Source organism: Amia ocellicauda, chromosome 12, assembly GCF_036373705.1.
Source record: "Amia ocellicauda isolate fAmiCal2 chromosome 12, fAmiCal2.hap1, whole genome shotgun sequence".
In the NCBI taxonomy this organism is placed as follows: domain Eukaryota; kingdom Metazoa; phylum Chordata; class Actinopteri; order Amiiformes; family Amiidae; genus Amia; species Amia ocellicauda.
In genome coordinates, this window is record NC_089861.1 from 17,750,144 (window position 1) to 17,773,305 (window position 23,162).

The following is a 23,162-nucleotide window of genomic DNA, read 5'->3' on the forward strand; positions in this document are numbered from 1 at the left end:
ATTGTGTGTGTCAGGCACTGACCCTGTGTCTGTGTGTGTGTCAGTGCAGTGACCCTGTGTCTGTGTGTGTGTCAGTGCAGTGACCCTGTGTGTCTGTGTGTGTGTCAGTGCAGTGACCCTGTGTGTCTGTGTGTGTCAGTGCAGTGACCCTGTGTCTGTGTGTGTGTGTGTCAGTGCAGTGACCCTGTGAGTCTGTGTGTGTCAGTTCAGTGACCCTGTGAGTCTGTGTGTGTCAGTGCAGTGACCCTGTGTCTGTCTGTGTCTTTGTGTCAGTGCAATGACCCTGTGAGTCTATGTGTGTGTGTGTCAGTGCAGTGACCCTGTGAGTGTGTGTGTCAGTGCAGTGACCCTGTGTGTCTGTGTGTGTGTCAGTGCAGTGACCCTGTGAGTCTGTGTGTGTGTCAGTGCAGTGAGCCTGTGAGTCTGTCTGTCAGTGCAGTGACCCTGTGTGTCTGTGTGTGTCAGTGCAGTGACCCTGTGTGTCTGTGTGTGTCAGTACAGTGACCCTGTGTGTCTGTGTGTGTGTCAGTGCAGTGACCCTGTGTGTCTGTGTGTGTGTCAGTGCAGTGACCCTGTGAGTCTGTGTGTGTCAGTGCAGTGACCTTGTGAGTCTATGTGTCAGTGCAGTGACCCTGTGTCTGTGTGTGTGTCAGTGCAGTGACCCTGTGTCTGTGTGTGTGTCAGTGCAGTGACCCTGTGTGTCTGTGTGTGTGTCAGTGCAGTGACCATGTGTGTCTGTGTGTGTCAGTGCAGTGACCCTGTGTGTCTGTGTGTGTCAGTTCAGTGACCCTGTGAGTCTGTGTGTGTCAGTGCAGTGACCCTGTGAGTCTGTGTGTCAGTGCAGTGACCCTGTCTGTGTGTGTGTCAGTGCAGTGATCCTGTGTGTCTGTCTGTGTGTGTGTCAGTGCAGTGACCCTGTGAGTCTGTGTGTGTCAGTGCAGTGACCCTGTGTGCCTGTGTGTGTGTCAGTGCAGTGACCCTGTGTGTCTGTGTGTGAGTCAGTGCAGTGACCCTGTGTGTCTGTGTGTGTGTCAGTGCAGTGACCCTGTGTGTCTGTGTGTGTGTCAGTGCAGTGACCCTGTGAGTCTGTGTGTGTCAGTGCAGTGACCGTGTATCTATGTGTGTGTCAGTGCAGTGACCCTGTCTGTGTGTGTGTCAGTGCAGTGACCCTGTGTGTCTGTGTGTCAGTGCAGTGACCCTGTGTGTCTGTGTGTGTGTCAGTGCAGTGACCCTGTGTGTCTGTGTGTGTGTCAGTGCAGTGACCCTGTGTGTCTGTGTGTGTGTCAGTGCAGTGACCCTGTGTCTGTGCGTGTCAGTGCAGTGATCCTGTGAGTCTGTGTGTGTCAGTGCAGTGACCCTGTGAGTCTGTGTATCAGTACAGTGACCCTGTGTGTCTGTATGTGTGTCAGTGCAGTGACCCTGTGAGTCTGTGATTGTCAGTGCAGTGACCCTGTGTGTCTGTGTGTGTCTCAGTGCAGTAACCCTGTGTCTGTGTGTGTGTCTGTACAGTGACCCTGTAAGTCTGTGTGTGTGTCAGTGCAGTGACCCTGTGTATCTGTGTGTGTCACTGCAGTGACCCTGTGTGTCTGTGTGTGTCAGTGCAGTGACCCTGTGTGTCTGTGTGTGTCAGTGCAGTGACCCTGTAAGTCTGTGTGTGTGTCAGTGCAGTGACCCTGTGTATCTGTGTGTGTCACTGCAGTGACCCTGTGTGTCTGTGTGTGTCAGTGCAGTGACCCTGTGTGTCTGTGTGTGTCAGTGCAGTGACCCTGTGTGTCTGTGTGTGTCAGTGCAGTGACCCTGTGTGTCTGTGTGTGTCAGTGCAGTGACCCTGTGTCTGTGCGTGTCAGTGCAGTGACCCTGTGAGTCTGTGTGTCAGTGCAGTGACCCTGTGTATCTGTGTGTGTCAGTGCAGTGACCCTGTGTGTCTGTGTGTGTGTCAGTGCAGTGACCCTGTGTCTGTGTGTGTCAGTGCAGTGACCCTGTGTGTCTGTGTGTGTGTCAGTACAGTGACCCTGTGTGTCTGTGTGTGTGTCAGTGCAGTGACCATGTGTCTGTGTGTGTCAGTGCAGTGACCCTGTGTGTCTGTGTGTGTCAGTGCAGTGACCCTGTGTCTGTGTGTGTCAGTGCAGTGACCCTGTGTGTCTGTGTGTGTGTCAGTTCAGTGACCCTGTGTCTGTCTGTGTCAGTGCAGTGACCCTGTGTATCTGTGTGTGTCAGTGCAGTGACCCTGTGTGTCTGTGTGTGTGTCAGTGCAGTGACCCTGTGAGTCTGTGTGTGTGTCAGTGCAGTGACCCTGTGTGTCTGTGTGTGTCAGTGCAGTGACCCTGTGTGTCTGTGTGTGTGTCAGTGCAGTGACCCTGTGTCTGTGTGTGTCAGTGCAGTGACCCTGTGTGTCTGTGTGTGTGTCAGTACAGTGACCCTGTGTGTCTGTGTGTGTCAGTACAGTGACCCTGTGTATCTGTGTGTGTCAGTGCAGTGACCCTGTGTGTCTGTGTGTGTGTCAGTGCAGTGACCCTGTGAGTCTGTGTGTGTGTCAGTGCAGTGACCCTGTGTGTCTGTGTGTGTCAGTGCAGTGACCCTGTGTGTCTGTGTGTGTGTTAGTGCAGTGACCCTGTGTCTGTGTGTGTCAGTGCAGTGACCCTGTGTGTCTGTGTGTGTGTCAGTACAGTGACCCTGTGTGTCTGTGTGTGTCAGTACAGTGACCCTGTGTGTCTGTGTGTGTCAGTACAGTGACCCTGTGTGTCTGTGTGTGTGTCAGTGCAGTGACCCTGTGAGTCTGTGTGTGTCAGTGCAGTGACCCTGTGAGTCTGTGTGTGTCAGTACAGTGACCCTGTGAGTCTATGTGTCAGTGCAGTGACTATGTATCTATGTGTGTCTCAGTGCAGTGACCCTGTATCTGTGTGTGTGTCAGTGCAGTGACCCTGTGTGTCTGTGTGTGTGTCAGTACAGTGACCCTGTGTGTCTGTGTGTGTGTCAGTGCAGTGACCCTGTGAGTCTGTGTGTGTCAGTGCAGTGACCCTGTGTATCTGTGTCAGTGCAGTGACCATGTATTATTGTGTGTGTCAGGCAGTGACCCTGTGTCTGTGTGTGTGTCAGTGCAGTGACCCTGTGTCTGTGTGTGTGTCAGTGCAGTGACCCTGTGTGTCTGTGTGTGTGTCAGTGCAGTGACCCTGTGAGTCTGTGTGTGTCAGTGCAGTGACCCTGTGAGTCTGTGTGTGTCAGTGCAGTGACCCTGTGAGTCTGTGTGTGTCAGTGCAGTGACCCTGTGTCTGTGTGTGTCTCAGTGCAGTGACCCTGTAAGTCTCTGTGTGTGTCAGTGCAGTGACCCTGTGTGTCTGTGTGTGTCAGTGCAGTGACCCTGTGTGTCTGTGTGTGTGTCAGTGCAGTGACTCTGTGTCTGTGTGTGTCAGTGCAGTGACCCTGTGTCTGTGTGTGTCAGTGCAGTGACCCTGTGTGTCTGTGTGTGTGTCAGTACAGTGACCCTGTGTGTCTGTGTGTGTCAGTACAGTTACCCTGTGTGTCTGTGTGTGTGTCAGTGCAGTGACCCTGTGAGTCTGTGTGTGTCAGTGCAGTTACCCTGTGAGTCTATGTGTCAGTGCAGTGATTTTGTATCTATGTGTGTGTCAGTGCTGTGACCCTGTATCTGTGTGTGTGTCAGTGCAGTGACCCTGTGAGTCTTTGTGTGTCAGTGCAGTGACCCTGTGTATCTGTGTCAGTGCAGTGACCCTGTGTGTCTGTGTGTGTGTCAGTGCAGTGACCCTGTGTGTCTGTGTGTGAGTCAGTGCAGTGACCCTGTGTGTCTGTGTGTGTGTCAGTGCAGTGACCCTGTGTGTCTGTGTGTGTGTCAGTGCAGTGACCCTGTGAGTCTGTGTGTGTCAGTGCAGTGACCCTGTGAGTCTGTGTGTGTGTCAGTGCAGTGACTATGTGAGTCTGTGTGTGTCAGTGTAGTGACCCTGTGTGTCTGTGTGTGTGTCAGTGCAGTGACCCTGTGTTTGTCTATGTCTGTGTGTCAGTGCAGTGACCCTGTGTGTCTGTGTGTGTCAGTGCAGTGACCCTGTGTGTCTGTGTGTGTCAGTGCAGTGACCCTGTGTCTGTCTGTGTCTGTGTGTCTGTGCAGTGACCCTGTGTGTCTGTGTGTGTGTCAGTCCAGTGACCCTTTGTATCTGTGTGTGTCAGTGCAGTGACCCTGTGTGTCTGTGTGTGTCAGTGCAGTGACCCTGTGAGTCTGTGTGTGTCAGTGCAGTGACCGTGTATCTATGTGTGTGTCAGTGCAGTGACCCTGTCTGTGTGTGTGTCAGTTCAGTGACCCTGTGAGTCTGTGTGTGTCAGTGCAGTGACCCTGTGTGTCTGTGTGTGTGTCAGTGCAGTGACCCTGTGTGTCTGTGTGTGTGTCATGCAGTGACCCTGTGTCTGTGCGTGTGTCAGTGCAGTGACCCTGTGAGTCTGTGTGTGTCAGTGCAGTGACCCTGTGAGTCTGTGTTTGTCAGTGCTGTGACCCTGTGTGTCTGTGTGTGTCTCAGTGCAGTGACCCTGTGTCTGTGTGTGTGTCAGTACAGTGACCCTGTGTGTCTATGTGTGTGTCATTGCAGTGACCCTGTGAGTCTGTGTGTGTCAGTGCAGTGACCCTGTGAGTCTGTGTGTGTCAGTGCAGTGACCCTGTGTGTCTGTGTGTGTGTCAGTACAGTGACCCTGTAAGTCTGTGTGTCAGTGCAGTGACCATGTGTCTGTGTGTGTGTCAGTTCAGTGACCCTGTGAATCTGTGTGTGTCAGTGCAGTGACCCTGTGAGTCTGTGTGTGTCAGTGCAGTGACCCTGTGTGTCTGTGTGTGTCTCAGTGCAGTGACCTTGTGTCTGTGTGTGTCTCAGTGCAGTGACCTTGTGTCTGTGTGTGTGTCAGTGCAGTGACCCTGTGTCTGTGCGTGTGTCAGTGCAGTGACCCTGTGAGTCTGTGTGTGTCAGTGCAGTGATCCTGTGAGTCTGTGTGTGTCAGTGCAGTGACCCTGTGAGTCTGTGTGTCAGTGCAGTGACCCTGTGTGTCTGTGTGTCAGTGCAGTGACCCTGTGTGTCTGTGTGTGTGTCATGCAGTGACCCTGTGTCTGTGCGTGTGTCAGTGCAGTGACCCTGTGAGTCTGTGTGTGTCAGTGCAGTGACCCTGTGAGTCTGTGTTTGTCAGTGCTGTGACCCTGTGTGTCTGTGTGTGTCAGTGCAGTGACCCTGTGTGTCTGTGTGTGTCTCAGTGCAGTGACCCTGTGTCTGTGTGTGTGTCAGTACAGTGACCCTGTGTGTCTGTGTGTGTCATTGCAGTGACCCTGTGTCTGTGTGTGTGTCAGTGCAGTGACCCTGTCTGTGTGTGTGTCAGTTCAGTGACCCTGTGTGTCTGTGTGTGTGTCAGTGCAGTGACCCTGTGTGTCTGTGTGTGTGTCAGTGCAGTGACCCTGTGAGTCTGTGTGTCAGTGCAGTGACCCTGTGAGTCTGTGTTTGTTAGTGCAGTGACCCTGTGTGTCTGTGTGTCAGTGCAGTGACCCTGTGTGTCTGTGTGTGTGTCAGTACAGTGACCCTGTGTGTCTGTGTGTGTGTCATTGCAGTGACCCTGTGAGTCTGTGTGTGTGTCAGTGCAGTGACCCTGTGAGTCTGTGTGTGTCAGTGCAGTGACCCTGTGAGTCTGTGTGTGTCAGTGCAGTGACTCTGTGTGTCTGTGTGTGTCTCAGTGCAGTGACCCTGTGTCTGTGTGTGTGTCAGTACAGTGACCCTGTGTATCTGTGTGTGTCATTGCAGTGACCCTGTGTCTGTGTGTGTGTCAGTGCAGTGACCCTGTGAGTCTGTGTGTCAGTGCAGCGACCCTGTGAGTCTGTGTGTCAGTGCAGTGACCCTGTGTGTCTGTGTGTCAGTGCAGTGACCCTGTGTGTCTGTGTGTGTGTCAGTGCAGTGACCCTGTGTCTGTGCGTGTGTCAGTGCAGTGACCCTGTGAGTCTGTGTGTGTCAGTGCAGTGACCCTGTGTGTCTGTGTGTGTCTCAGTGCAGTGACCTTGTGTCTGTGTGTGTGTCAGTACAGTGACCCTGTAAGTCTGTGCGTGTGTCAGTGCAGTGACCCTGTGTCTGTGCGTGTGTCAGTGCAGTGACCCTGTGAGTCTGTGTGTGTCAGTGCAGTGACCCTGTGAGTCTGTGTGTGTCAGTGCAGTGACCCTGTGTGTCTGTGTGTGTCATTGCAGTGACCCTGTGTCTGTGTGTGTGTCAGTGCAGTGACCCTGTGAGTCTGTGTGTGTCAGTGCAGTGACCCTGTGAGTCTGTGTGTGTCAGTGCAGTGACCCTGTGAGTCTGTGTGTGTCAGTGCCGTGACCGTGTATCTATGTGTGTGTCAGTGCAGTGACCCTGTCTGTGTGTGTGTCAGTACAGTGACCCTGTAAGTCTGTGTGTGTGTCAGTGCAGTGACCCTGTGTGTCTGTGTGTGTCAGTGCAGTGACCCTGTGAGTCTGTGTGTGTGTCAGTGCAGTGACCATGTGTCTGTGTGTGTCAGTGCGGTGACCCTGTGTGTCTGTGTGTGTCAGTGCAGTGACCCTGTGTCTGTGTGTGTCAGTGCCGTGACCCTGTGTGTCTGTGTGTGTGTCAGTTCAGTGACCCTGTGAGTCTGTGTGTGTCAGTGCAGTGACCCTGTGAGTCTGTGTGTGTCAGTGCAGTGACCCTGTGTTTCTGTGTGTGTCTCAGTGCAGTGACCTTGTGTCTGTGTGTGTGTCAGTACAGTGACCCTGTAAGTCTGTGCGTGTGTCAGTGCAGTGACCCTATGTCTGTGCGTGTGTCAGTGCAGTGACCCTGTGAGTCTGTGTGTGTCAGTGCAGTGACCCTGTGAGTCTGTGTGTGTCAGTGCAGTGACCCTGTGTGTCTGTGTGTGTCTCAGTGCAGTGACCTTGTGTCTGTGTGTGTGTCAGTACAGTGACCCTGTAAGTCTGTGTGTGTCAGTGCAGTGACCCTGTGTATCTGTGTGTGTCAGTGCAGTGACCCTGTGTGTCTGTGTGTGTCAGTGCAGTGACCCGGTGAGTCTGTGTGTGTGTCAGTGCAGTGACCCTGTGAGTCTGTGTGTCAGTGCAGTGACCATGTGTCTGTGTGTGTCAGTGCGGTGACCCTGTGTCTGTCTGTGTCTGTGTGTCAGTGCAGTGACCCTGTGTGTCTGTGTGTGTGTCAGTGCAGTGACCCTGTGTGTCTGTGTGTGTCAGTGCAGTGACCCTGTGAGTCTGTGTGTCAGTGCAGTGACCCTGTGTCTGTGTGTGTGTCAGTGCAGTGACTATGTGAGTCTTTGTGTGTCAGTGCAGTGACCCTGTGAGTCTGTGTGTGTCAGTGCAGTGACTATGTGAGTCTGTGTGTGTCAGTGCAGTGACCCTGTGTCTGTCTGTGTCTGTGTGTCAGTACAGTGACCCTGTGTGTCTGTGTGTGTGTCATTGCAGTGACCCTGTGTCTGTGCGTGTGTCAGTGCAGTGACCCTGTGTGTCTGTGTGTGTCAGTGCAGTGACCCTGTGTGTCTGTGTGTGTCTCAGTGCAGTGACCTTGTGTCTGTGTGTGTGTCAGTACAGTGACCCTGTAAGTCTGTGTGTGTGTCAGTGCAGTGACCCTGTGTGTCTGTGTGTGTCAGTGCAGTGACCCTGTGAGTCTGTGTGTGTGTCAGTGCAGTGACCCTGTGAGTCTGTGTGTCATTGCAGTGACCATGTGTCTGTGTGTGTCTGTGCGGTGACCCTGTGTGTCTGTGTGTGTCTCAGTGCAGTGACCTTGTGTCTGTGTGTGTGTCAGTACAGTGACCCTGTAAGTCTGTGCGTGTGTCAGTGCAGTGACCCTGTGTCTGTGCGTGTGTCAGTGCAGTGACCCTGTGAGTCTGTGTTTGTCAGTGCAGTCACCCTGTGAGTCTGTGTTTGTCAGTGCAGTGACCCTGTGTGTCTGTGTGTGTCTCAGTGCAGTGACCCTGTGTCTGTGTGTGTGTCAATACAGTGGCCCTGTGTGTCTGTGTGTGTGTCAGTGCAGTGACCCTGTGTCTGTGCGTGTGTCAGTGCAGTGACCCTGTGAGTCTGTGTGTGTCAGTGCAGTGACCCTGTGAGTCTGTGTGTGTCAGTGCAGTGACCCTGTGTGTCTGTGTGTGTCATTGCAGTGACCCTGTGTCTGTGTGTGTGTCAGTGCAGTGACCCTGTGAGTCTGTGTGTGTCAGTGCAGTGACCCTGTGAGTCTGTGTGTGTCAGTGCAGTGACCCTGTGAGTCTGTGTGTGTCAGTGCCGTGACCGTGTATCTATGTGTGTGTCAGTGCAGTGACCCTGTCTGTGTGTGTGTCAGTACAGTGACCCTGTAAGTCTGTGTGTGTGTCAGTGCAGTGACCCTGTGTGTCTGTGTGTGTCAGTGCAGTGACCCTGTGAGTCTGTGTGTGTGTCAGTGCAGTGACCATGTGTCTGTGTGTGTCAGTGCGGTGACCCTGTGTGTCTGTGTGTGTCAGTGCAGTGACCCTGTGTCTGTGTGTGTCAGTGCCGTGACCCTGTGTGTCTGTGTGTGTGTCAGTTCAGTGACCCTGTGAGTCTGTGTGTGTCAGTGCAGTGACCCTGTGAGTCTGTGTGTGTCAGTGCAGTGACCCTGTGTTTCTGTGTGTGTCTCAGTGCAGTGACCTTGTGTCTGTGTGTGTGTCAGTACAGTGACCCTGTAAGTCTGTGCGTGTGTCAGTGCAGTGACCCTATGTCTGTGCGTGTGTCAGTGCAGTGACCCTGTGAGTCTGTGTGTGTCAGTGCAGTGACCCTGTGAGTCTGTGTGTGTCAGTGCAGTGACCCTGTGTGTCTGTGTGTGTCTCAGTGCAGTGACCTTGTGTCTGTGTGTGTGTCAGTACAGTGACCCTGTAAGTCTGTGTGTGTCAGTGCAGTGACCCTGTGTATCTGTGTGTGTCAGTGCAGTGACCCTGTGTGTCTGTGTGTGTCAGTGCAGTGACCCGGTGAGTCTGTGTGTGTGTCAGTGCAGTGACCCTGTGAGTCTGTGTGTCAGTGCAGTGACCATGTGTCTGTGTGTGTCAGTGCGGTGACCCTGTGTCTGTCTGTGTCTGTGTGTCAGTGCAGTGACCCTGTGTGTCTGTGTGTGTGTCAGTGCAGTGACCCTGTGTGTCTGTGTGTGTCAGTGCAGTGACCCTGTGAGTCTGTGTGTCAGTGCAGTGACCCTGTGTCTGTGTGTGTGTCAGTGCAGTGACTATGTGAGTCTTTGTGTGTCAGTGCAGTGACCCTGTGAGTCTGTGTGTGTCAGTGCAGTGACTATGTGAGTCTGTGTGTGTCAGTGCAGTGACCCTGTGTCTGTCTGTGTCTGTGTGTCAGTACAGTGACCCTGTGTGTCTGTGTGTGTGTCATTGCAGTGACCCTGTGTCTGTGCGTGTGTCAGTGCAGTGACCCTGTGTGTCTGTGTGTGTCAGTGCAGTGACCCTGTGTGTCTGTGTGTGTCTCAGTGCAGTGACCTTGTGTCTGTGTGTGTGTCAGTACAGTGACCCTGTAAGTCTGTGTGTGTGTCAGTGCAGTGACCCTGTGTGTCTGTGTGTGTCAGTGCAGTGACCCTGTGAGTCTGTGTGTGTGTCAGTGCAGTGACCCTGTGAGTCTGTGTGTCATTGCAGTGACCATGTGTCTGTGTGTGTCTGTGCGGTGACCCTGTGTGTCTGTGTGTGTCAGTGCAGTGACCCTGTGTCTGTGTGTGTCAGTGCCGTGACCCTGTGTGTCTGTGTGTCAGTGCAGTGACCCTGTGTGTCTGTGCGTGTGTCAGTGCAGTGACCCTGTGTCTGTGCGTGTGTCAGTGCAGTGACCCTGTGTGTCTGTGTGTGTCAGTGCGGTGACCCTGTGTGTCTGTGTGTGTCAGTGCAGTGACCCTGTGTCTGTGTGTGTCAGTTCAGTGACCCTGTGAATCTGTGTGTGTCAGTGCAGTGACCCTGTGAGTCTGTGTGTGTCAGTGCAGTAACCCTGTGTGTCTGTGTGTGTCTCAGTGCAGTGACCTTGTGTCTGTGTGTGTCTCAGTGCAGTGACCTTGTGTCTGTGTGTGTGTCAGTGCAGTGACCATGTGTCTGTGCGTGTGTCAGTGCAGTGACCCTGTGAGTCTGTGTGTGTCAGTGCAGTGACCCTGTGAGTCTGTGTGTGTCAGTGCAGTGACCCTGTGAGTCTGTGTGTCAGTGCAGTGACCCTGTGTGTCTGTGTGTCAGTGCAGTGACCCTGTGTGTCTGTGTGTGTGTCATGCAGTGACCCTGTGTCTGTGCGTGTGTCAGTGCAGTGACCCTGTGAGTCTGTGTGTGTCAGTGCAGTGACCCTGTGAGTCTGTGTTTGTCAGTGCTGTGACCCTGTGTGTCTGTGTGTGTCAGTGCAGTGACCCTGTGTGTCTGTGTGTGTCTCAGTGCAGTGACCCTGTGTCTGTGTGTGTGTCAGTTCAGTGACCCTGTGTGTCTGTGTGTGTCATTGCAGTGACCCTGTGTCTGTGTGTGTGTCAGTGCAGTGACCCTGTCTGTGTGTGTGTCAGTTCAGTGACCCTGTGTGTCTGTGTGTGTGTCAGTGCAGTGACCCTGTGTGTCTGTGTGTGTGTCAGTGCAGTGACCCTGTGAGTCTGTGTGTCAGTGCAGTGACCCTGTGAGTCTGTGTTTGTTAGTGCAGTGACCCTGTGTGTCTGTGTGTCAGTGCAGTGACCCTGTGTGTCTGTGTGTGTGTCAGTACAGTGACCCTGTGTGTCTGTGTGTGTGTCATTGCAGTGACCCTGTGAGTCTGTGTGTGTGTCAGTGCAGTGACCCTGTGAGTCTGTGTGTGTCAGTGCAGTGACCCTGTGAGTCTGTGTGTGTCAGTGCAGTGACTCTGTGTGTCTGTGTGTGTCTCAGTGCAGTGACCCTGTGTCTGTGTGTGTGTCAGTACAGTGACCCTGTGTATCTGTGTGTGTCATTGCAGTGACCCTGTGTCTGTGTGTGTGTCAGTGCAGTGACCCTGTGAGTCTGTGTGTGTCAGTGCAGTGACCCTGTGAGTCTGTGTGTGTCAGTGCAGTGACCGTGTATCTATGTGTGTCAGTGCAATGACCCTGTCTGTGTGTGTGTCAGTTCAGTGACCCTGTGTGTCTGTGTGTGTGTCAGTGCAGTGACCCTGTGTGTCTGTGTGTGTGTCAGTGCAGTGACCCTGTGAGTCTGTGTGTCAGTGCAGCGTCCCTGTGAGTCTGTGTGTCAGTGCAGTGACCCTGTGTGTCTGTGTGTCAGTGCAGTGACCCTGTGTGTCTGTGTGTGTGTCAGTGCAGTGACCCTGTGTCTGTGCGTGTGTCAGTGCAGTGACCCTGTGAGTCTGTGTGTGTCAGTGCAGTGACCCTGTGTGTCTGTGTGTGTCTCAGTGCAGTGACCTTGTGTCTGTGTGTGTGTCAGTACAGTGACCCTGTAAGTCTGTGCGTGTGTCAGTGCAGTGACCCTGTGTCTGTGCGTGTGTCAGTGCAGTGACCCTGTGAGTCTGTGTTTGTCAGTGCAGTCACCCTGTGAGTCTGTGTTTGTCAGTGCAGTGACCCTGTGTGTCTGTGTGTGTCTCAGTGCAGTGACCCTGTGTCTGTGTGTGTGTCAATACAGTGGCCCTGTGTGTCTGTGTGTGTGTCATTGCAGTGACCCTGTGTCTGTGTGTTTGTCAGTGCAGTGACCCTGTGAGTCTGTGTGTGTCAGTGCAGTGACCCTGTGAGTCTGTGTGTGTCAGTGCAGTGACCCTGTGTGTCTGTGTGTGTCATTGCAGTGACCCTGTGTCTGTGTGTGTGTCAGTGCAGTGACCCTGTGAGTCTGTGTGTGTCAGTGCAGTGACCCTGTGAGTCTGTGTGTGTCAGTGCCGTGACCGTGTATCTATGTGTGTGTCAGTGCAGTGACCCTGTCTGTGTGTGTGTCAGTACAGTGACCCTGTAAGTCTGTGTGTGTGTCAGTGCAGTGACCCTGTGTGTCTGTGTGTGTCAGTGCAGTGACCCTGTGAGTCTGTGTGTGTGTCAGTGCAGTGACCATGTGTCTGTGTGTGTCAGTGCGGTGACCCTGTGTGTCTGTGTGTGTCAGTGCAGTGACCCTGTGTCTGTGTGTGTCAGTGCCGTGACCCTGTGTGTCTGTGTGTGTGTCAGTTCAGTGACCCTGTGAGTCTGTGTGTGTCAGTGCAGTGACCCTGTGAGTCTGTGTGTGTCAGTGCAGTGACCCTGTGTGTCTGTGTGTGTCTCAGTGCAGTGACCTTGTGTCTGTGTGTGTGTCAGTACAGTGACCCTGTAAGTCTGTGCGTGTGTCAGTGCAGTGACCCTATGTCTGTGCGTGTGTCAGTGCAGTGACCCTGTGAGTCTGTGTGTGTCAGTGCAGTGACCCTGTGAGTCTGTGTGTGTCAGTGCAGTGACCCTGTGTGTCTGTGTGTGTCTCAGTGCAGTGACCTTGTGTCTGTGTGTGTGTCAGTACAGTGACCCTGTAAGTCTGTGTGTGTCAGTGCAGTGACCCTGTGTATCTGTGTGTGTCAGTGCAGTGACCCTGTGTGTCTGTGTGTGTCAGTGCAGTGACCCGGTGAGTCTGTGTGTGTGTCAGTGCAGTGACCCTGTGAGTCTGTGTGTCAGTGCAGTGACCATGTGTCTGTGTGTGTCAGTGCGGTGACCCTGTGTGTCTGTGTGTGTCAGTGCAGTGACACTGTGTCTGTGTGTGTCAGTGCAGTGACCCTGTGTGTCTGTGTGTGTGTCAGTTCAGTGACCCTGTGTCTGTCTGTGTCTGTGTGTCAGTGCAGTGACCCTGTGTGTCTGTGTGTGTGTCAGTGCAGTGACCCTGTGTGTCTGTGTGTGTCAGTGCAGTGACCCTGTGAGTCTGTGTGTCAGTGCAGTGACCCTGTGTCTGTGTGTGTGTCAGTGCAGTGACTATGTGAGTCTTTGTGTGTCAGTGCAGTGACCCTGTGAGTCTGTGTGTGTCAGTGCAGTGACTATGTGAGTCTGTGTGTGTCAGTGCAGTGACCCTGTGTCTGTCTGTGTCTGTGTGTCAGTACAGTGACCCTGTGTGTCTGTGTGTGTGTCATTGCAGTGACCCTGTGTCTGTGCGTGTGTCAGTGCAGTGACCCTGTGTGTCTGTGTGTGTCAGTGCAGTGACCCTGTGTGTCTGTGTGTGTCTCAGTGCAGTGACCTTGTGTCTGTGTGTGTGTCAGTACAGTGACCCTGTAAGTCTGTGTGTGTGTCAGTGCAGTGACCCTGTGTGTCTGTGTGTGTCAGTGCAGTGACCCTGTGAGTCTGTGTGTGTGTCAGTGCAGTGACCCTGTGAGTCTGTGTGTCATTGCAGTGACCATGTGTCTGTGTGTGTCTGTGCGGTGACCCTGTGTGTCTGTGTGTGTCAGTGCAGTGACCCTGTGTCTGTGTGTGTCAGTGCCGTGACCCTGTGTGTCTGTGTGTCAGTGCAGTGACCCTGTGTGTCTGTGCGTGTGTCAGTGCAGTGACCCTGTGTCTGTGCGTGTGTCAGTGCAGTGACCCTGTGTGTCTGTGTGTGTCAGTGCGGTGACCCTGTGTGTCTGTGTGTGTGTCAGTGCAGTGACCCTGTGTGTCTGTGTGTGTCAGTGCAGTGACCCTGTGTGTCTGTGTGTGTCAGTGCAGTGACCCTGTGTGTCTGTGTGTCAGTGCAGTGACCCTGTGTGTCTGTGTGTGTGTCAGTGCAGTGACCCTGTGAGTCTGTGTGTGTGTCAGTGCAGTGACCCTGTGAGTCTGTGTGTCAGTGCAGTGACCCTGTGTCTGTGTGTGTCAGTGCGGTGACCCTGTGTGTCTGTGTGTGTCAGTGCAGTGACACTGTGTCTGTGTGTGTCAGTGCAGTGACACTGTGTCTGTGTGTGTCAGTGCAGTGACCCTGTGTGTCTGTGTGTGTGTCAGTTCAGTGACCCTGTGTGTCTGTGTGTCAGTGCAGTGACCCTGTGTCTGTGTGTGTGTCAGTGCAGTGACCCTGTGAGTCTGTGTGTGTCAGTGCGGTGACCCTGTCTGTCTGTGTGTGTCAGTGCAGTGACACTGTGTCTGTGTGTGTGTCAGTGCAGTGACCCTGTGTGTGTCAGTGCAGTGACCCTGTGAGTCTGTGTGTCAGTGTAGTGACCCTGTGTGTCTGTGTGTGTGTCAGTGCAGTGACCCTGTGAGTCTGTGTGTGTCTGTGCAGTGACCCTGTGTCTGTCTGTGTCTGTTTGTCTGTGCAGTGACCCTGTGTGTCTGTGTGTGTGTCAGTGCAGTGATCCTGTGTATCTGTGTGTGTCAGTGCAGTGACCCTGTGAGTCTGTGTTTGTGTCAGTGCAGTGACCCTGTGAGTCTGTGTGTGTGTCAGTGCAGTGACCCTGTGTGTCTGTGTGTGTCAGTGCAGTGACCCTGTGTGTCTGTGTGTGTGTCAGTGCAGTGACCCTGTGTCTGTGTGTGTCAGTGCAGTGACCCTGTGTGTCTGTGTGTGTGTCAGTGCAGTGACCCTGTGTCTGTGTGTGTCAGTGCAGTGACCCTGTGTGTCTGTGTGTGTGTCAGTACAGTGACCCTGTGTGTCTGTGTGTGTCAGTACAGTGACCCTGTGTGTCTGTGTGTGTCAGTGCAGTGACCCTGTGTGTCTGTGTGTGAGTCAGTGCAGTGACCCTGTGAGTCTGTGTGTGTGTCAGTGCAGTGACCGTGTATCTATGTGTGAGTCAGTGCAGTGACCCTGTGAGTCTGTGTTTGTCAGTGCAGTGACCCTGTGTGTGTCAGTGCAGTGACCCTGTGAGTCTGTGTGTCAGTGCAGTGACCCTGTGTGTCTGTGTGTGTGTCAGTGCAGTGACCCTGTGAGTCTGTGTGTGTCTGTGCAGTGACCCTGTGTCTGTCTGTGTCTGTTTGTCTGTGCAGTGACCCTGTGTGTCTGTGTGTGTGTCAGTGCAGTGACCCTGTGTATCTGTGTGTGTCAGTGCAGTGACCCTGTGAGTCTGTGTTTGTGTCAGTGCAGTGACCCTGTGAGTCTGTGTGTGTGTCAGTGCAGTGACCCTGTGTGTCTGTGTGTGTCAGTGCAGTGACCCTGTGTGTCTGTGTGTGTGTCAGTGCAGTGACCCTGTGTCTGTGTGTGTCAGTGCAGTGACCCTGTGTGTCTGTGTGTGTGTCAGTGCAGTGACCCTGTGTCTGTGTGTGTCAGTGCAGTGACCCTGTTTGTCTGTGTGTGTGTCAGTACAGTGACCCTGTGTGTCTGTGTGTGTCAGTACAGTGACCCTGTGTGTCTGTGTGTGTCAGTACAGTGACCCTGTAAGTCTGTGTGTGTGTCAGTGCAGTGACCCTGTGTGTCTGTGTGTGAGTCAGTGCAGTGACCCTGTGTCTGTGTGTGTCAGTGCAGTGACCCTGTGAGTCTGTGTGTGTGTCAGTGCAGTGACCGTGTATCTATGTGTGAGTCAGTGCAGTGACCCTGTGAGTCTGTGTTTGTCAGTGCAGTGACCCTGTGAGTCTGTGTGTGTCAGTGTAGTGACCTTGTGTGTCTGTGTGTGTGTCAGTGCAGTGACCCTGTGTTTGTCTGTGTCTGTGTGTCAGTGCAGTGACCCTGTGAGTCTGTGTGTCAGTGCAGTGACCCTGTGTGTCTGTGTGTGTCAGTGCAGTGACCCTGTGAGTCTGTGTGTGTCAGTGCAGTGACCCTGTGAGTCTGTGTGTCAGTGCAGTGACCCTGTGTGTCTGTGTGTTTCAGTTCAGTGACCCTGTGAGTCTGTGTGTGTCAGTGCAGTGACCCTGTGAGTCTGTGTGTGTCAGTGCAGTGACCCTGTGTGTCTGTGTGTGTGTCAGTGCAGTGACCCTGTGTGTCTGTGTGTGTCTCAGTGCAGTGACCTTGTGTCTGTGTGTGTGTCAGTACAGTGACCCTGTAAGTCTGTGTGTGTGTCAGTGCACTGACCCTGTGTGTCTGTGTGTGAGTCAGTGCAGTGACCCTGTGTGTCTGTGTGTGTGTCAGTGCAGTGACCCTGTGAGTCTGTGTGTGTGTCAGTGCAGTGACCGTGTATCTGTGTGAGTCAGTGCAGTGACCCTGTGAGTCTGTGTTTGTCAGTGCAGTGACCCTGTGAGTCTTTGTGTGTCAGTGTAGTGACCCTGTGTGTCTGTGTGTGTGTCAGTGCAGTGACCCTGTGTTTGTCTGTGTCTGTGTGTCAGTGCAGTGACCCTGTGAGTCTGTGTGTCAGTGCAGTGACCCTGTGTGTCTGTGTGTGTCAGTGCAGTGACCCTGTGTGTCTGTGTGTGTCAGTGCAGTGACCCTGTGTGTCTGTGTGTGTTTCAGTTCAGTGACCCTGTGAGTCTGTGTGTGTCAGTGCAGTGACCCTGTGAGTCTGTGTGTGTCAGTGCAGTGACCCTGTCTGTGTGTGTTTCAGTTCAGTGACCCTGTGAGTCTGTGTGTGTCAGTGCAGTGACCCTGTGTGTCTGTGTGTGTGTCAGTGCAGTGACCCTGTGAGTCTGTGTGTCAGTGCAGTGACCCTGTGTGTCTGTGTGTCAGTGCAGTGACCCTGTGTGTCTGTGTGTGTGTCAGTGCAGTGACTTGTGTCTGTGCGTGTGTCAGTTCAGTGACCCTGTGAGTCTGTGTGTGTCTCAGTGCAGTGACCCTGTGTCTGTGTGTGTGTCAGTACAGTGACCCTGTGTGTCTGTGTGTGTGTCAGTACAGTGACCCTGTGAGTCTGTGTGTGTCAGTGGAGTGACCCTGTGAGTCTATGTGTCAGTGCAGTGACTATGTATCTATGTGTGTGTCAGTGCTGTGACCCTGTGTCTGTGTGTGTGTCAGTGCAGTGACCCTGTGTCTGTGTGTGTGTCAGTGCAGTGACCCTGTGTCTGTGTGTGTGTCAGTGCAGTGACCCTGTGTCTGTGTGTGTGTCAGTGCAGTGACCCTGTGTGTCTGTGTGTGTGTCAGTGCAGTGACCCTGTGTATCTGTGTGTGTCAGTGCAGTGACCCTGTGTGTCTGTGTGTGTGTCAGTGCAGTGACCTTGTGTCTGTGTGTGTCAGTGCAGTGACCCTGTGTATCTGTGTCTGTGCAGTGACCATGTATTATTGTGTGTGTCAGGCAGTGACCCTGTGTCTGTGTGTGTGTCAGTGCAGTGACCCTGTGTCTGTGTGTGTGTCAGTGCAGTGACCCTGTGTCTGTGTGTGTGTCAGTGCAGTGACCCTGTGTGTCTGTGTGTGTGTCAGTGTGTGTGTCAGTACAGTGACCCTGTGTCTGTGTGTGTCAGTGCAGTGACTATGTGTCTGTGTGTGTCAGTGCAGTGACCCTGTGAGTCTGTGTGTGTCAGTGCAGTGACCCTGTGTGTCTGTGTGTGTGTGTCAGTGCAGTGACCCTGTGAGTCTGTGTGTGTCAGTGCAGTGACTCTGTGTCTGTGTGTGTCAGTGCAGTGACCCTGTGTCTGTGTGTGTCTCAGTGCAGTGACCCTGTAAGTCTCTGTGTGTGTCAGTGCAGTGACCCTGTGTGTCTGTGCGTGTGTCAGTGCAGTGACCCTGTGTGTCTGTGCGTGTGTCAGTGCAGTGACCATGTGTGTCTGTGTGTGTCAGTGCAGTGACCCTGTGTGTCTGTGTGTGTCAGTGCAGTGACCCTGTCTGTGTGTGTTTCAGTTCAGTGTCCCTGTGAGTCTGTGTGTGTGTCAGTGCATTGACCCTGTGTCTGTGTGTGTCTGTGCAGTGACCCTGTGTGTCTGTGTGTCTGTGCAGTGACCCTGTGTGTCTGTGTGTCAGTGCAGTGACCCTGTGTGTCTGTGCGTGTGTCAGTGCAGTGACCCTGTGTCTGTGCGTGTGTCAGTGCAGTGACCCTGTGTGTCTGTGTGTGTCTCAGTTCAGTGACCCTGTGAGTCTGTGTGTGTCAGTGCAGTGACCCTGTGAGTCTGTGTGTGTCAGTGCAGTGACTCTGTGTCTGTGTGTGTCAGTGCAGTGACCCTGTGTCTGTGTGTGTCTCAGTGCAGTGACCCTGTAAGTCTCTGTGTGTGTCAGTGCAGTGACCTTGTGAGTCTGTGTGTGTCAGTGCAGTGACCCTGTGTGTCTGTGCGTGTGTCAGTGCAGTGACCCTGTGTGTCTGTGTGTGTGTCAGTGCAGTGACCATGTGAGTCTGTGTGTGTCAGTGTAGTGACCCTGTGTGTCTGTGTGTGTGTCAGTGCAGTGACCCTGTGTCTGTGTGTGTGTCAGTGCAATGACCCTGTGTGTCTGTGTGTGTGTCAGTGCAGTGACCCTGTGAGTCTGTGTGTCAGTGCAGTGACCCTGTGTGTCTGTGTGTGTGTCAGTGCAGTGACCCTGTGTGTCTGTGTGTGAGTAAGTGCAGTGACCCTGTGTGTCTGTGTGTGTCAGTGCAGTGACCCTGTGAGTCTGTGTGTCAGTGCAGTGACCCTGTGTGTCTGTGTGTGTGTCAGTGCAGTGACCCTGTGTGTCTGTGTGTGAGTCAGTGCAGTGACCCTGTGTGTCTGTGTGTGTGTCAGTGCAGTGACCCTGTGAGTCTGTGTGTGTCTGTGCAGTGACCGTGTATCTATGTGTGAGTCAGTGCAGTGACCCTGTCTGTGTGTGTGTGTCAGTGCAGTGACCCTGTGAGTCTGTGTGTGTCAGTGTAGTGACCCTGTGTTTGTCTGTGTTTGTGTGTCAGTGCAGTGACCCTGTGTGTCTGTGTGTGAGTCAGTGCAGTGACCCTGTGTGTCTGTGTGTGTGTCAGTGCAGTGACCCTGTGAGTCTGTGTGTGTCAGTGCATTGACCGTGTATCTATGTGTGAGTCAGTGCAGTGACCCTGTCTGTGTGTGTGTCAGTGCAGTGACCCTGTGAGTCTGTTTGTGTCAGTGCAGAGACCCTGTGTTTGTCTGTGTCTGTGTGTCAGTGCAGTGACCCTGTGTGTCTGTGTGTCAGTGCAGTGACCCTGTGTGTCTGTGTGTGTCAGTGCATTGACCCTGTGTCTGTGTGTGTCAGTGCAGTGACCCTGTGTGTCTGTGTGTCAGTGCAGTGACCCTGTGTGTCTGTGTGTCAGTGCAGTGACCCTGTGAGTCTGTGTGTGTCAGTGCAGTGACCCTGTGTCTGTGTGTGTGTCAGTACAGTGACCCTGTGTCTGTGTGTGTCAGTGCAGTGACTATGTGTCTGTGTGTGTCAGTGCAGTGACCCTGTGAGTCTGTGTGTGTCAGTGCAGTGACTATGTGTCTGTGTGTGTCAGTGCAGTGACCCTGTGAGTCTGTGTGTGTCAGTGCAGTGACCCTGTGTGTCTGTGTGTGTGTTAGTTCAGTGACCCTGTGAGTCTGTGTGTGTCAGTGCAGTGACCCTGTGAGTCTGTGTGTGTCAGTGCAGTGATTCTGTGTCTGTGTGTGTGTCAGTGCAGTGACCCTGTGTCTGTGCGTGTGTCAGTGCAGTGACCCTGTGAGTCTGTGTGTCAGTGCAGTGACCCTGTGTCTGTGTGTGTGTCAGTACAGTGACCCTGTGTCTGTGTGTGTCAGTGCAGTGACCCTGTGTCTGTGTGTGTGTCAGTACAGTGACCCTGTGTCTGTGTGTGTCAGTACAGTGACCCTGTGTCTGTGTGTGTCAGTGCAGTGACCCTGTGTGTCTGTGTGTGTGTTAGTTTAGTGACCCTGTGAGTCTGTGTGTGTCAGTGCAGTGACCCTGTGAGTCTGTGTGTCAGTGCAGTGATTCTGTGTCTGTGTGTGTGTCAGTGCAGTGAACCTGTGTCTGTGTGTGTCAGTGTAGTGACCCTGTGTGTCTGTGTGTGTGTCAGTGCAGTGACCCTGTGTTTGTCTGTGTCTGTGTGTCAGTGCAGTGACCCTGTGAGTCTGTGTGTCAGTGCAGTGACCCTGTGTGTCTGTGTGTGTCAGTGCAGTGACCCTGTGTGTCTGTGTGTGTCAGTGCAGTGACCCTGTGAGTCTGTGTGTGTCAGTGCAGTGACCCTGTGTGTCTGTGTGTGTGTCAGTGCAGTGACCGTGTTTCTGTGTGTGAGTCAGTGCAGTGACCCTGTGAGTTTGTGTTTGTCAGTGCAGTGACCCTGTGTGTCTGTGTGTGTCAGTGCAGTGACCCTGTGTGTCTGTGTGTGTGTCAGTGCAGTGACCCTGTGAGTCTGTGTGTCAGTGCAGTGACCCTGTGAGTCTGTGTGTCAGTGCAGTGACCCTGTGTGTCTGTGTGTGTCAGTGCAGTGACCCTGTCTGTGTTTTTCAGTTCAGTGACCCTGTGAGTCTGTGTGTGTCAGTGCAGTGACCCTGTCTGTGTGTGTTTCAGTGCAGTGACCTTGTGTCTGTGTGTGTGTCAGTACAGTGACCCTGTAAGTCTGTGTGTGTGTCAGTGCAGTGACCCTGTGTGTCTGTGTGTGAGTCAGTGCAGTGACCCTGTGAGTCTGTGTGTGTGTCAGTGCAGTGACCCTGTGAGTCTGTGTGTGTGTCAGTGCAGTGACCGTGTATCTATGTGTGAGTCAATGCAGTGACCCTGTGAGTCTGTGTTTGTCAGTGCAGTGACCCTGTGAGTCTGTGTGTGTCAGTGTAGTGACCCTGTGTGTCTGTGTGTGTGTCAGTGCAGTGACCCTGTGTTTGTCTGTGTCTGTGTGTCAGTGCAGTGACCCTGTGAGTCTGTGTGTCAGTGCAGTGACCCTGTGTGTCTGTGTGTGTCAGTGCAGTGACCCTGTCTGTGTGTTTTTCAGTTCAGTGACCCTGTGAGTCTGTGTGTGTCAGTGCAGTGACCCTGTGAGTCTGTGTGTGTCAGTGCAGTGACCCTGTGAGTCTGTGTGTGTCAGTGCAGTGACCCTGTCTGTATGTGTTTCAGTTCAGTGACCCTGTGAGTCTGTGTGTGTCAGTGCAGTGACCCTGTGTGTCTGTGTGTGTGTCAGTGCAGTGATCCTGTGTCTGTGTGTGTCAGTGCCGTGACCCTGTGTCTGTGTGTGTCAGTGCAGTGACCCTGTGAGTCTGTGTGTCAGTGCAGTGACCCTGTGTGTCTGTGTGTCAGTGCAGTGACCCTGTGTGTCTGTGCGTGTGTCAGTGCAGTGACCCTGTGAGTCTGTGTGTGTCTCAGTGCAGTGACCCTGTGTCTGTGTGTCTGTCAGTACAGTGACCCTGTGTGTCTGTGCGTGTGTCAGTGCAGTGACCCTGTGTCTGTGCGTGTGTCAGTGCAGTGACCCTGTGAGTCTGTGTGTGTCAGTGCAGTGACCCTGTGAGTCTGTGTTTGTCAGTGCAGTGACCCTGTGTGTCTGTGTGTGTCTCAGTGCAGTGACCCTGTGTCTGTGTGTGTGTCAGTACAGTGACCCTGTAAGTCTGTGTGTGAGTCAGTGCAGTGACCCTGAGTATCTGTGTGTGTCAGTGCAGTGACCCTGTGTGTCTGTGTGTGTGTCAGTGCAGTGACCCTGTGAGTCTGTGTGTCAGTGCAGTGACCCTGTGTGTCTGCGTGTGTCAGTGCAGTGACCCTGTGTGTGTGTGTGTGTGTCAGTGCAGTGACCCTGTGAGTCTGTGTGTCAGTGTAGTGACCCTGTGTGTCTCTGTGTGTGGCAGTGCAGTGACCCTGTGTCTGTGTGTGTCAGTGCAGTGACCCTGTGTGTCTGTGTGTGTGTCAGTGCAGTGACCCTGTGTGTCTGTGTGTGTGTCAGTGCAGTGACCCTGTGAGTCTGTGTGTGTCAGTGCAGTGACCCTGTGTGTCTGTGTGTGTCAGTGCAGTGACCCTGTCTGTGTGTGTCAGTGCAGTGACCCTGTGTGTCTGTGTGTGTGTCAGTTCAGTGACCCTGTGTGTCTGTGTGTGTGTCAGTGCATTGACCCTGTGTGTCTGTGTGTGTGTCAGTGCAGTGACCCTGTGAGTCTGTGTGTCAGTGCAGTGACCCTGTGTCTGTGTGTGTGTCCGTGCAGTGACTATGTGAGTCTTTGTGTGTCAGTGCAGTGACCCTGTGTGTCTGTGTGTGTGTCAGTGCAGTGACGCTGTGAGTCTGTGTGTGTCAGTGCAGTGACGCTGTGAGTCTGTGTGTGTCAGTGCAGTGACCCTGTGTCTGTGTGTGTCAGTGCAGTGACCCTGTGTGTCTGTGTGTGTGTCAGTGCAGTGACCCTGTGTGTATGTGTGTGTGTCAGTGCAGTGACCCTGTGAGTCTGTGTGTGTCAGTGCAGTGACCCTGTGTGTCTGTGTGTGTCAGTGCAGTGACCCTGTCTGTGTGTGTCAGTGCAGTGACCCTGTGTGTCTGTGTGTGTGTCAGTTCAGTGACCCTGTGTCTGTCTGTGTCTGTGTGTCAGTGCAGTGACCCTGTGTGTCTGTGTGTGTCAGTGCAGTGACCCTGTGTCTGTGTGTGTCACTGCAGTGACCCTGTGTGTCTGTGTGTGTGTCAGTGCAGTGACCCTGTGTCTGTGTGTGTCACTGCTGTGACCCTGTGTGTCTGTGTGTGTGTCAGTACAGTGACCCTGTGTGTCTGTGTGTGTGTCAGTGCAGTGACCCTGTGAGTCTTTGTGTGTCAGTGCAGTGACCCTGTGTGTCTGTGTGTGTCAGTGCAGTGACCCTGTGTGTGTCAGTGCAGTGACCCTGTGAGTCTGTGTCAGTGCAGTGACCCTGTGTCTGTGTGTGTCACTGCAGTGACCCTGTGTGTCTGTGTGTGTGTCAGTGCAGTGACCCTGTGTCTGTGTGTGTCAGTGCAGTGACCCTGTGTGTCTGTGTGTGTGTCAGTGCAGTGACCCTGTGTGTCTGTGTGTGTGTCAGTGCAGTGACCCTGTGAGTCTGTGTGTGTCAGTGCAGTGACCCTGTGTGTCTGTGTGTGTCAGTGCAGTGACCCTGTCTGTGTGTGTCAGTGCAGTGACCCTGTGTGTCTGTGTGTGTGTCAGTTCAGTGACCCTGTGTGTCTGTGTGTGTGTCAGTGCAGTGACCCTGTGAGTCTGTGTGTGTCAGTGCAGTGACCCTGTGTCTGTGTGTCTGTGCAGTGACCCTGTGAGTCTGTGTGTGTGTCAGTGCAGTGACCCTGTGAGTCTGTGTGTGTGTCAGTGCAGTGACCCTGTGAGTCTGTGTGTGTGTCAGTGCAGTGACCCTGTGAGTCTGTGTGTGTGTCAGTGCAGTGACCCTGTGTGTCTGTGTGTGTCAGTGCAGTGACCCTGTGTCTGTGTGTGTCACTGCAGTGACCCTGTGTGTCTGTGTGTGTGTCAGTGCAGTGACCCTGTGTCTGTGTGTGTCACTGCAGTGACCCTGTGTGTCTGTGTGTGTGTCAGTACAGTGACCCTGTGTGTCTGTGTGTGTGTCAGTGCAGTGACCCTGTGAGTCTGTGTGTTTCAGTGGAGTGACCGTGTATCTATGTGTGTGTCAGTGCA